This window comes from Tasmannia lanceolata, unplaced genomic scaffold (assembly GCF_043159265.1).
Source record: "Tasmannia lanceolata isolate RefF3 unplaced genomic scaffold, GAP_Taslan_0.1 ptg000018l, whole genome shotgun sequence".
Lineage (NCBI taxonomy): Eukaryota > Viridiplantae > Streptophyta > Magnoliopsida > Canellales > Winteraceae > Tasmannia > Tasmannia lanceolata.
The window spans coordinates 71536891-71549423 of NW_027518695.1; positions in this window are offsets into that span (position 1 = coordinate 71536891).

The window sequence follows — 12533 nt, forward strand, 5'->3', positions numbered from 1 at the left end:
GGATGAGATGCAAATTAAATCTAATCTAATCTCCCGTGAATTTTTCAAGATTTTTGGTTTCTGTTGGATATTTGTTTATGATTTTTTACGTAAAATCATGCATGCTGTATTAAATCTGATAAAAATAGTAAATTGCAATGAAAACTTCTGAAAATATTTGTTTGATAATTACTACTAGAATTACATGTTTTCATAAAGTTTAAACTGATTTGGATTTGATTTACTATGTGTTTCTTTGTTAATTCATAATCTGGATGGATATTTGTAAAATCGTAAATTAATAGTAAATCATTTTTAAAATTTATGAAACTTTTACAGTAATCCTTTCTTATTGTAATAAACATACTATAGAAATTTCATATTGTTTTGAATTGATTTGCTATACGTTACTGTGTTAATTCACAATCTGGACAGAAACTTTCAACATTGAAAACCTAATAGCAAACCACATTTAAAATCTATGAAATTTTTATTATAATCTTATATAATTAAGGAGAAGTTACTGTAAAAATTTCATCTTGTTCTGAAAAGATTTGTTATATGTTGATGTGTAAATCTACAATCTGAATTTAAACCTTTTAAAATCCTTGAGTAAATTGAATTAAAATCAAATTGTTTTAAAAATTTCCAGATCATAATATTCCATCACATATTCAATCATTAAATTATCAAAATAGAAACCTTAGGAATCACTGATTTCCTTTGTAAAATCCTGGTGCTGTGATTAGTTTGTATGCTTTATTTTCTCATCACATTTACTCAAACTTAATCTAACAAAACCTGAAGGCATCATAGATTGCGCGAACTTATTGCACACACTTACATCACTTGCATCTAAACCCCTGCATCTCATATGCACACACGTCCTATTTTAGGAACCCGGAGTGTTATCTAGCATGGTTGACTGGGATTTCATCACCTGGTGCCTCTGTGCTAGAGAAGCATTCCACCCTTAGCCTAGTACCTTTATGGTACGTAAACGGATCTCTTGTTCACGTACTGATACGCCGGACACTGGTACAGTATATCGAACATGGATTCGCGCTAAGGGAACTCTTGGCCTTACCCCTAGATTAACCCACACATGCATGTAGTATACGAACACATGTGCATCACGTGTGTGAGCCTAGTTTAGGATATCCTACCCATTTGTGTCTAGATTAGGCCGTAGTCCATCTTCCAATGGCTACGATCGGTCCTAGGTACACAAACAAAGTCATGAGTCGAGATCCTTTCTCCACTCCGCTAGATTAGGGTTAGGGTTGATGCCTTCAGGTAACACTGATAAAATGTGTGAAGATTAAAAAACTTTTCCTTTGGGGTTAGGATGTAAATCCCATTCATTTCCAAAGATCTCATAGGATTAGTCATTCATGATCCATCCGTTGAAAGCAATCTTATGCTATCTCATCTCATCTTGATCACAGATTTTCAATCTTCTATTATATGATTCGATCGCGTTTCCATATCTTTTAGAGAGTCTTTTGACTCATCTGTCTTTAGCTGTTGTCAGTGGAGTCTTTGACTCGTGTTTTCTTTTCCTTTAGAGAGTCTTTGACTCATATATCCTTTAGTTGGTGTTAGTGGAGTCTTTGACTCGTATTTTCATCTCTTTTAGAGAGTCTTTGACTCATTTATCCTTTAGTTGGTGTTAGTGGAGTCTTTGACTCGTATTTCTTTTCCTTTAGAGAGTCTTTGACTCATATATCCTTTAGTTGGTGTTAGTGGAGTCTTTGACTCGTATTTTCATCTCTTTTAGAGAGTCTTTGACTCATTTATCCTTTAGTTGGTGTTAGTGGAGTCTTTGACTCGTATTTCTTTTCCTTTAGAGAGTCTTTGACTCATATATCCTTTAGTTGGTGTTAGTGGAGTCTTTGACTCGTGTTTTTCATCTCTTTTAGAGAGTCTTTACTCATTAATCCTTTAGTTAATGTTAGTGGAGTCTTTGACTTGTATTTCTTTTCCTTTAGAGAGTCTTTGACTCATTTATCTTTTAGTTGGTGTCATTGGAGTCTTTGACTCGTGTTTCCGTTTTTAGAGAGTCTTTGACTCATCTGTTTTATTTGCAGTATTATTAGAGAGTCTTTGACTTCGTTATCTCATTTCAGTGTTATCAGTTGCTCTTATTAGAGAGTCTTTGACTCGTTTATCCTTTAGTCGCTTTTATTAGAGAGTCTTTGACTCATTTATTCTCCAGTTACTGTCATTAGAGAGTCTTTGACTCATTTGCTCTTATAATAGTATTATTAGAGCATAGTTGATTTGCCGTAAGTGTTTGATAGGTAGAGAGTTCGTTTCGAACTACGTTGGCTTGATCCTCTTCCACGAGATACGTAGTGCAGCTTGGGATCCACATCCCAAGTCCAGCCAAACCTTTAAAAATAAAAATTTTAAATCTTCCAAAGTTACAAAAATATTCAAACCATTTTCAAAAAGATCTTCCTCTAGAGTTAGGAGTATGTCCTAGCTGTTTAGGTTGTGTTCTAGAGTTAGGAGTTTGTCTTGATTTGTATTGATATGGTATGTCCTGTCGTGTGAGTGTCCCTAGAGTTAGGAGGCCTCGAGTCGATCGGTTAGACATTTAGTCGAACCGATGGCTAGACTAGGCATATAGTCATCCCGTGGTTTTCATTAGGTTGCACGGCCTAGTTACACATAGGATTGTAGGAACCACCTGCATTAGCTTAAGGCTAATCAATCTGCATTTAGTTAGGGCATATAGGATGTCCTAAAATCCACCATTCATTGGAATTTAAATAATAGTTCAAGAAGCTTTAATAACTAGTCCGGTCTTTTAGATCGAGTCTAGGATAGAGGTCTAGGTGTCTTAGGCATCATAATTTTGAATAGGGCATCGAACTACGTGGGCTCCGATTCTTCCCGAGGCCGGGATACGTAGTGCAGCTAGGATGGATGGCCATTCTGGTCCGAGTCCAGTCTTGCATTAGAGTTAGGCATGTCACCCATAACCTAGCTTTGCTTAGGTGACACATTTTCATTTTATGTGTTTATTTCTTCATTCTCAGGAAATGCATGCTTAGGTAGACGATTCCTGAGGATTGTTCCCATTTCATATGATTTTTACCCAAACTTCTTTGGAGTTAATGAAAATGGCATAAGAGACCAGGTGCTTGCACTTGGGCGAATTGGGGGCGCCTAATCCCTTCCCCATTCGTCATCAGGCACGAACCCTATTTTATATCTCTGGTTATCCGTTGCAACAGAGCATAGTATGGGATCCTTGGCCCACTTTCCTTGGATGGCGACTCTGAGTTCTTTTTAGGTACATCTCGGTTTCGAGCCCTGGCTCCTGATCAGGATGTATCTCATTCGTTTTGTATCGCCACTCGTGCTATGCTGTGAGGGTGGCATCCGTTTCGAGAGTTCCTTGGCAGAGCTCTCCTTCACATTGTGGAGATCTTAGAGGATGGTGTGGGGACCTCGCGTCCCTCGCCGCACTCGTCCTCTCCGGATCGGGGTCCACAGGCTGGCGACTCTGCTGGGGAGTTCTTGAAACATTGCCTAACTCTTTAAAAATGCCATTTTTATTAACTTTGGAGAAATTTGAGCTAAAATCATTTTAAATGGGAACTCTATCGTTAGAATCCAGGGGCACCAGGTAGGTGCGTAATTAAAACAAAGGATTCACACACTGCACATCATGCATTGTCATATTTTTTTTTTTTATTATTATTTTTCATTGTTTTTCATTATTGGCTCCATGGGATAGATTCAATGCGTGCCTGACTGGGATGTTATTACATCCTGATGGTACTGTTGAATCTATTTCCAAGCTATGCGCCAGCGCTGCAGCATATTAAGTATGTTTCATACGCATAGTACCCATTAGATTGAGTCCGGAGCCCTACTTTGTTTTATATATATTATATATATACTTACTGACCTAGTGAAGCCCAACTAGGGAGTACCCGTGTGTATATTGCATTCATATAGGGTCGAACATCTGTTGCTTACACATGTGGAGCCTAGAGGAGCTTTGCCCCATTTGTAGACTAGGGTAGCTCATTTTTAACTTGCTACAACACTGTCCTAGTACACTCACCAGTCTGTCTTGAGTCGAGACTTCCTTGACTCCGTTAGATTAGAATTAGGGCTGGTGCCCCTGGTTAGGATTTGTGTGTATGTGTATTTACTTATATATACTGATTATGTATATTATGGTTCTCCTCTTAGTTAGAGATTCCTTATTCCTTTCAGTCGGTTATATCCATTCCGAATTTAGATCTAGATCTAGTCAGTGGATTTTGACCGTCATTACCTTGGCCGAGTTTAGCCCTTGATCTGTTGATTATAGGGTTTGACCCATTGTTGTATATTCTCACCTTTGGTTAGTCCATCTGTTGATCACCCTTCTCTAGTAACCGTTATTCATACCTTTCGATTGAGCTAGGGTGATCCCTTGTATAGTCGTTATGCTGCCGGATTTTATCCAGAACATTTTGAGCATGACGGCTACTCTTTAGAGTCAGTTTACTTAGTCTGGACCTTGACCTCCTCGTATAGCCGTTATGCTGCTGGATTTTATCCAAAAGTATGTTAAGCATGATTGCTATCCTTTGGAGTCAGTCTGCCTTGTCTTGATTCTCATGTATACATCATTTAGTAGGATTAGATCCTTATTTGTCAACCTGTTTGTCTTGAGATCTGGCCGATAGCTCGTTTGCTGTCCTTATGAACATGGTCTATCATTTCATCTCATATTGATCGTACAGTTGTTGATATCCATCATTCAGATTTTAGATCTGGTCTTTGACCCTACTTTTGTCATTCTTATGGCCATGGTCTATTATCTGAGCCATTGATTTTTTGATCCATGTTTACCTATCATATATCTTTTACCCTTGGATCATATCGAAATCATTAATGGAAAAGTTTGATCTTACCTGTATTCTTTGAGTGCATGATCATTGCTGAGATCGAAATTTATTTTGATTATGGATGTTTATCGTTCCTGACTCTTTCATTCCCAAAAAGAAGAGCAGTTATACTCAAATGAGACTTCAAGGTGTGGATTGAGAATTCATTGAAACCCTGTTGATGTAGGTCATAATATCACTGTCTATTTCGCTTTGACCTTCATAGACAGTATTTCTTTGATTTTTAGAATAAAATACCCTTTGGTGTATTTCAAGATTACTCTTTTCTCTGTTTGTTCAGAATCTTTATCCCATGACTATTGATCTAGTGTGTGTGCTTCCAAGTCAAGAGTCTATGTTTAGCGAAAGACCATTTTTTCTAAAGACTGACTATTTCTAATCATACTTGATCCAGGCAGTCTATTGTTTTACCCACATTGTCAACATAAGCCTTTTGTTGCCTTTTCTGTGATTTCTACTCCGGGATTGAACTTTATAGTTATCATTATCATGAGGAAAGGTGTATCACCTATAAGCTTTCAGTGTCAGTTCACTACCTTTGAAGAAGTGTCCTGTATCTTTAGATTTGTCTTTCATTGAGTGTACATCAACTTTCTTCTCTCTAAGTTGAAAAAGTTCAGTTACGTGTTAAAAAAAAAAATGAAGTCATGTCTGTCAATCTTTCTTATACAGAGTCAGTATTCTGTTTTCTATCAGAACTGTTGAAGAGCCCATTGAGGTGTGTCAAAAATCATCAATGTACTTACAGTCTTCAATTCAATAAAATTGTTGATTTCGTATCTTTGATACTCTATGATTCACTCTTAGATCTAATGTTTAAACAACTAAAGACCCCCTTCTCGGATGAGAATGCAGACGAAATTCACCTCGAGATCTGAAAGATGGTCGAACGAGAGGAAGAGCGTCGAGCATAGCCACTTAAAGAAGAAATCAAAGCCATTGATAGTGGTATCGAAATCCGAAACTCGGGATGGATGGATTGGAAAAACTTTATCTCCTAAGGAGCGCAAAGAATTGATAAACCTGTTTAGAGAGGTTTGAGGTAGTTTTGCTTGATCCTATAAGGATAAACCAGGGGAATGCCCTGTCGTTGATCAAAGCAAGACTTCATCTGCTTTAGACATCCAGTTGAGGAATAAAATTTTAAAGAGATAAGCGTCAGGCATCCTGTGGAGCTGATGAGATATTGAGAGAAGATTTTCAGACAGAGTTGTGGAATCTTGAGCATAAATTCAAGATCTTTGAGACGGGAGTGGAGCACAGTGGTTGAAGTTTTGCCAGAAAACCACTAGACTCCTCAAAAAAAAAAAAAAAAAATTCAAAGGCTTTGAACCTTAAACAAAAGGGCTTGTACATCAAATACATCAGGAGGCCATCCTTGATCGTTTGAGCTTTTATAGCTAAAATCCTAATGTTTTAAAATCCATTTGTAAACCCTTTGGGCCAAAAGCAAAATTAAAACAACTTCTTTTCAAACACATTATAAACCCGGGGCATTTATGCACCCGAACTACGTCGGACCTGATCCCCACCTCTTCAGGGGTACGTAGGCAACTTGATTAATTCAAGTTCGGTCAAACCTTGGGATAAAATCCCCTTTGAAAATTTTGAAGCTAAATGCTAAACCATTCTTTGAAAAATCCCAAAGCGAACTACGCGGATCTGATCCTCCATCTTTGGGGTACGTAGGTAGTCTGGCTAGACCAGATTCGGTTCAAATCTTTAGAACCTTAGGTATTCAACCCTTTCGAACCCAAGCCCACCTAGAAAGTCCTTCTGGTGAAACAAGCAAAGGTTCGAGGCGAATGAAAAGAAAAACAGAAAGAAAAGAATGAGAGTCTGAAGACCCACTAGGTTGAAAACCCGAAAGGGCGGCCTAGAGATATACATTTGCTAAGTTAACAGCCAAAAGAGTTAGCTTATGCAAAAAGTCAGGGTAGTGGTCTGCTGGATTGAAAACTTGAAGAGGTAATCCAGTCAAGGGCAAAGACTTCCCATGAACAGTTGAGTTGAATAGAAGCAGAAGGAGTTCCTCAGTTACGTAGAATTCCCAAGTTTGAGTACAAGCAAAAGTTGAGATAAGTGGTCTTTCAGACTGAAAGCTTGGAAAGCAAAAGTTATGACTTCTTTTGAAGAGAGAAATCAGGGAGACGGAGAAGCCACCTCTGCACAGGGCAGAATCCTGGAATCCGAGTAGTGTCAGCGAGACTTATTTTGACACCTTTTTAAACTAGGGGCATTAAGACCGAGCAATCCGAAAGGGGTAACAACCATGACGGAGATCCCGATGGAGGAAATTAGGTCATCTTGACATAGTTTTTGAGAGTGCTCTAAGAGTGGCTAACCTTACCATAACAAAATAACACATTTTATCTAAGGGTGAATCAAAATTTAGTCAAGTCCCTTGAATATTGTAAGTCTTCTTTGAAAGAGTCATCAGAAGTCTGTTTCTGGTTTATCATTGTTTTTCTTTTAGAATCAAAAGTGTTTGGCACTGGAGAGAATGGGTGTATACCTTCCAAAGTGAAAAGAAAATTCAAAGTAGATCTTGGTTTAAGAATCAAAGAAGGGCAAGAGATTTGTTATTCAGACCTGCCTGAAACATCAAAGCCTCAAGCACTGAGCAAAATGAAGAATTCTTACATTCAGCCTTTGTGGAGATGGTTTTACCACTATACCAAAGAAAGAACCCATGCAAACTCAAATTTTTTCTACTTACCTTGCTTTTGCCTTCTTAAGACTTTGTCATGGAAGCACATCATACTAGGGGCATCTTTTATGACTTACGTCATAAAAGATATTACACAATGATAACTGGGATATCTATTCTTAGCAAATAGAAACCAGAGAAGCTTGAGCATACTCTTTGAGTTGAATTCCTTGATCAAATTATTTCTTTTGGAGTTAGTTTCAGAAACTTCAATTCCCAGCGGAGTATAAAATCTACTCCTGCATCCTTCAAACCTCATCAAAATGCTTCTCACCTGTTAAAGAGAGTCAGCACCTGAAAATCTCATCAATCTATTTGAGTTTTGCTTTCAGCAAAGATCATGCGCTCCTAGTTATTCTTGGTAAGAGATGACTGGCCCATTAGTGAAATCGATCAAAGATGGTAAATTCTTCATTCCTTTTGAAAGATTTTAACAGAGTTTGAAATTACCGAACTTGCGTTACGCGGTTTGGTCTTTTTGAAAGATTTTAACAAAGTTTGAAATTACCGAACCTGTGTTACACAGTTTGGTCGTTTTGAAAGTTTTTAACAGAGATAGAAATTACCGAACCTGTGTTACACGGTTTGGTCCTTTTGAAAGATTTTAATAGAGATGGAAATTATCGAACCTGTGTTACACGGTTTGGTCTTTTTGAAATGTTTTAATAAGGAAAATATTTCCGATCCTGTGTTACACGGATTGGTCTTTTCTTCCTTCTCCCGGGTATTTAGTACCCCGATGATTAGTAGTGTAATGTCAAGTAGTGACTTACCTAATCATCGTTCCGCAATGTGCAGCTTCTTAACGAGTTAGGAGTCATGTGTATCTGCGAAGAGGTTTGTAGGGGACTGTTTAGCAGGACCTACGAATTTGGGTTTATGTGGAACTGTTTAGCAGAACCGCGTGATCCGGAGTGATTCGCTACCTTGAAAGAGAGGAGTCAGAGTTACTCGGATAGTTAAACAGATTTATTTTCAGTAATGATCTGTATAACTATCGCTAGGCTTGAGACTTAGTCTCGCCTCTGGTACTTAGTACCCAGATGATTAGTAGTGTAATGTCAAGTGGTGACTTACCTAATCATCGTCCCGCAATGTGCAGCTTCCTAACGTGTTAGGAGTCATGTGTATCTGCGAAGAGGTTTGTAGGGGACTGTTTAGCAGGACCTACGAATTTGGATTTACGTGGAACTGTTTAGCAGAACCGCATGATACGGAGTGATTCGCTACCTTGAAAGAGAGGAGTCAGAGTTACTCGGATAGTTACACAGATTTATTTTCAGCAATGATCTGTATAACTATCGCTGGGCTTGAGACTTAGTCTCGCCTTGGTATTAGGTGTTTGAGTTTAGCTCAAATACTCGAATACCCTAATAATTGGTCAAGTCTTTGACTGATCGGCATGTTTTTTAAAAAAAAAATTTAACTCTTTTGAGTGTTTGGTTTTGAACTTGTTTTGGACGAGTTTCAATACATTGGTCTTTGGCCTATTTTTGCAGGTTTCTAAAAAGAAAAAAACTCTTTGAGTGTTTGGTTTTGAACTTGTTTTGGACGAGTTTCAATACATTGGTCTTTGGCCTATTTTTGCAGGTTTCTAAAAAGGAAAAACTCTTTGAGTGTTTGGTTTTGAACTTGTTTTGGACGAGTTTCAATACATTGGTCTTTGGCCTATTTTTGCAGGTTTCTAAAAAGGAAAAACTCTTTGAGTGTTTGGTTTTGAACTTATTTTGGACAAGTTTCAATACATTGGTCTTTGGCCTATTTTGCAGGTTTCTAAAAAATTTTTTTAAAAAAAAAAATGAAAAATGAAAACTCTTTGAGCGACTGAAGTAATTGGTTTGTCTGTTTGGTTTCTGCTCTTTGAGCAGAGGTTATGTCTACTTTGGTTTAGCCTAATAAAAACAGTGTATGTGTGTTTGTGTTTTTATAATTGTTCGTTCGTTTTTGTTATCTAGTTTAGATAGTTGAGTCATGAGTATTAGGGAGAGACTATCTCTTTGAAATGTCTTAGTTGCCGAGTTAAGAGTCGGTGAGAGGCTATCTCCCTATTGTTGGTAGAGTTTTATCTTTGTGAATATCGTTTTAAAACTGAAAACCCAAAAATTTGCTTTGCTTTCGGGTCAGTCAAAATGTGTCGTCTGTTCAGCTTTTTCATTCGCGTGTTACACACGCTCTGCCAAAGAGGGGCATCTGTAGACACCCCATTTTGACCGGACCCAAGTTCGCTATGCTTGGGAGAAACCCCATCCGATCATTTCCGCCATGTTTCGCATTTTTCCGTGAGAGGTTGAGAGAGATTATTCATAAGAATCCAAGCGAGAGAGAATTTGGACCCGTTTGGTGGGCCCGCATTGAACATTTGTTTAAAATTCGAATCAACCGAGGGCCCACATTGTGGGGCCCGCGTTGTGGGGCCCACATTGTGGGGCCTCAGTAGGGCCTCTTGTGAGGCCTCTTATGAAGAACAATAATGATGGATTCTCCACTAAAGAAACATGATGGGCCCTCCACTAAGAACAATAATGATGGATTCTCCACTAAGAAACATGATGGGCCCTCCACTAAGAAGAATGATGATGGATTCTCCACTAAGAAACATGATGGGCCCTCCACTAAGAAGAATGATGATGGATTCTCCACTAAGAAACATGATGGGCCCTCCACTAAGAAGAATGATGATGGATTCTCCACTAAGAAACATGATGGGCCCTCCACTAAGAAGAATGATGATGGATTCTCCACTAAGAGGGACAACATGATGAGCTCTCCACCAACACATCTCTCTCTCTCTCTTTCTCTCCCTATATATATCTTCCTTCCCATCCATAAAAAAAAGGAGAAAAGGAGAGATTTATCTTCCATTATCTTTTTCTCTTCCATTATCTCTTCCAATCACTCCCTCCAATCCCTTTCCCTATATTCTTCTTCCATTATCTCTCCCAATCACCTCCCAATCCTTCCCTCTAAGAGAAAGTGAAAGACGGCGGAACGGATCGGCGGCAACATTTTTTTTTGGGGGTTTTCTTTGCTAATTGAAAGGGTAAGACAAAGCGTATATCCGAGGATTACTTACCCTAGAGACAAGGAGAGCTAGCAAGGTTGGTATTCCAAAACCCTCTTTCATATATCTTAAACTAGAAGCATGCTAGGATAGAATTTGTGATTTATTTTTATTTTTTCTTATTGTTATTCAAAATATGTTTTTTTCAATCTCTGAGTGTTTTGCACATTAAGAAGTGTAGAAATCTGGAATTTCGAAGAATTTTGACTTCGTTTTGACCGTAATTTGACCTTTTGAACTTTACCCTCAAAGGGGTAAAATTCTAAAGATTGAATTTAAGAAGATGTCAACATAGATCCAAAATCAATGAAAATTTAAACATAATATAATTGTAAGATTTTGAATTAGTACGAATTTCTTTATGAATTCTTGATTTGATTTAAAGGGTTTAAAAATTCATTTAACTCTAGGAGTATTTTTGGAAAAAACCAATTTTCAAAAACTCTATAATGTTTTCAAAAGTGAAATTTGGATGAGATGCAAATTAAATCTATTCTAATTTCCCGTGAATTTTTCAAGATTTTTGGTTTCTGTTGGATATTTGTTTATGATTTTTTACGTAAAATCATGCATGCTGTATTAAATCTGATAAAAATAGTAAATTGCAATGAAAACTTCTGAAAATATTTGTTTGATAATTACTACTGGAATTACATGTTTTCATAAAGTTTAAACTGATTTGGATTTGATTTACTATGTGTTTCTTTGTTAATTCATAATCTGGATGGATATTTGTAAAATCGTAAATTAATAGTAAATCATTTTTAAAATTTATGAAACTTTTACAGTAATCCTTTCTTATTGTAATAAACATACTATAGAAATTTCATATTGTTTTGAATTGATTTGCTATACGTTATTGTGTTAATTCACAATCTGGACAAAAACTTTCAACATTGAAAAACTAATAGCAAAACACATTTAAAATCTATGAAATTTTTATTATAATCTTATATAATTAAGGAGAAGTTACTGTAAAAATTTCATCTTGTTCTGAAAAGATTTGTTATATGTTGATGTGTAAATCTACAATCTGAATTGAAACCTTTTAAAATCCTTGAGTAAATTGAATTAAAATCAAATTGTTTTAAAAATTTCCAGATCATAATATTCCATCACATATTCAATCATTAAATTATCAAAATAGAAACCTTAGGAATCACTGATTTCCTTTGTAAAATCCTGGTGCTGTGATTAGTTTGTATGCTTTATTTTCTCATCACATTTACTCAAACTTAATCTAACAAAACCTGAAGGCATCATAGATTGCGCGAACTTATTGCACACACTTACATCACTTGCATCTAACCCCCTGCATCTCACATGCACACACGTCCTATTTTAGGAACCCGGAGTGTTATCTAGCATGGTTGACTGGGATTTCATCACCTGGTGCCTCTGTGCTAGAGAAGCATTCCACCCTTAGCCTAGTACCTTTATGGTACGTAAACGGATCTCTTGTTCACGTACTGATACGCCGGACCCTGGTACAGTATATCGAACATGGATTCGCGCTAAGGGAACTCTTGGCCTTACCCCTAGATTAACCCACACATGCATGTAGTATACGAACACATGTGCATCACGTGTGTGAGCCTAGTTTAGGATATCCTACCCATTTGTGTCTAGATTAGGCCGTAGTCCATCTTCCAATGGCTACGATCGGTCCTAGGTACACAAACAAAGTCATGAGTCGAGATCCTTTCTCCACTCCGCTAGATTAGGGTTAGGGTTGATGCCTTCAGGTAACACTGATAAAATGTGTGAAGATTAAAAAACTTTTCCTTTGGGGTTAGGATGTAAATCCCATTCATTTCCAAAGATCTCATAGGATTAGTCATTCATGATCCATCCGTTGAAAGCA